Here is a 1418-nt window from a genome sequence, read left to right on the forward strand (position 1 = left end):
GTAAATTCTCATTGCCACTTAATACTTGCACAACTTCTGTACTTACTGCTCTGTAATTATGTGAAACTAATGAAAAAAATGTTTATGTGGAAGTGGATCCAAATGTTTAAGAAAATCTGAATGTCTGGGGTGGGAGGAACTGGCCAATAAGACATGTCTGAGGAATTTATAATGTACCTTTCCTATGAAAAATTTGGCTCTGTCATTTGAGACCACAGCTCAGTACACTGCTCTAGGTCTGTGCTTCCTTTCAACATATGGATTAGATTCACTGATGTCAGCACATTTTAAACTGAGGTATGTGTTCAAATATTTTTCTTTTGGGGCCAACAGAGTATTTCCTGTTCCCAAGGTTATACAGAACATTCCCCACAGAAAGCACCAAAAAGAAAAAGTAAATCTCTTCCTCAGCACCCCTCCCCCTCTGAGCCAGCAGGGGCTCTTTGTGCAGGGGGATCAGCAAAAAATGGGCTTTAGTGTCTGAGTCGGGCTGAACTTGGTGGTGAACTCTGCCAGCACTCTCGCAATCGCTGTGCTGAGGAATAACTTTCCCCTCCTGGGCAGCTGCTGAGGATTAGTTCCATCAGTTATTGCAAGAGGAAAGTCTTTTTGTGTGCATCAGCATTTGCAGTATCAATCTTACCCTGTTTATACAGCCCAGTCTGGTGCCTGTCCACTGCCCAAACCGAACCTCCCTACAGTTACCACTTATATTTGTAGATATATTTTCTATTTAAACTTCACGAGAAGATAAATTTAACTTACAATGACCATTTAAAAATAGCTCTGCTTTTTCATAGCTGGGGTGTAATATCATGCTAGCTTCCTAAGACAAGATTGGTTGCAATGTAATGCACATATACATATATATTTCCCCAAGTTGAAAAAAAGGTTAACAAGCTGTTTCATAGTTATATACCTGGAGACAAAGAAATTCTTGCAATTGCGTTGCATTCAACCTAGAAGAAAGCTGTGCTGATTTAAGGACTCTTAAGATAGTGAAATACTGTACCTAATTAGAAATAATTATTTCTGTTCAAAATCCTTGGCACAGAGGATGTATCACAATGGAATTTTTTAATTTTTTTTTTTTCTTTCCAGAAATGCCAGAAGGCTGAAAGGAAAAAGTAGAAAAGTAAGTTATCTGAGAAGTTACTCAGTATTTTAAGCTGGAGAAATCATCATCAGAAGAGGGTCTCTTCCATCTTCTATACTTTTTATGAAAGATGAATATAGTTGAGGAAGAGCAAAGAAAGTCCAAGTCAATTACACATTTTTTTTGTCCATTTGGAACCAACCCTCTGCAGAGATCACTAGACAGTCATAAGAGGTGACTCCCAGAGTCTGTGTTTCATTTCAGAAGGCTTGTCTCCCCTGCTGCATTTCCCTGCAGCCACTGACTGATACACGTGACCCGC

Source organism: Merops nubicus, unplaced genomic scaffold (genome assembly GCF_000691845.1).
Source record: "Merops nubicus isolate BGI_N331 unplaced genomic scaffold, ASM69184v1 scaffold23352, whole genome shotgun sequence".
In the NCBI taxonomy this organism is placed as follows: Eukaryota; Metazoa; Chordata; class Aves; order Coraciiformes; family Meropidae; genus Merops; species Merops nubicus.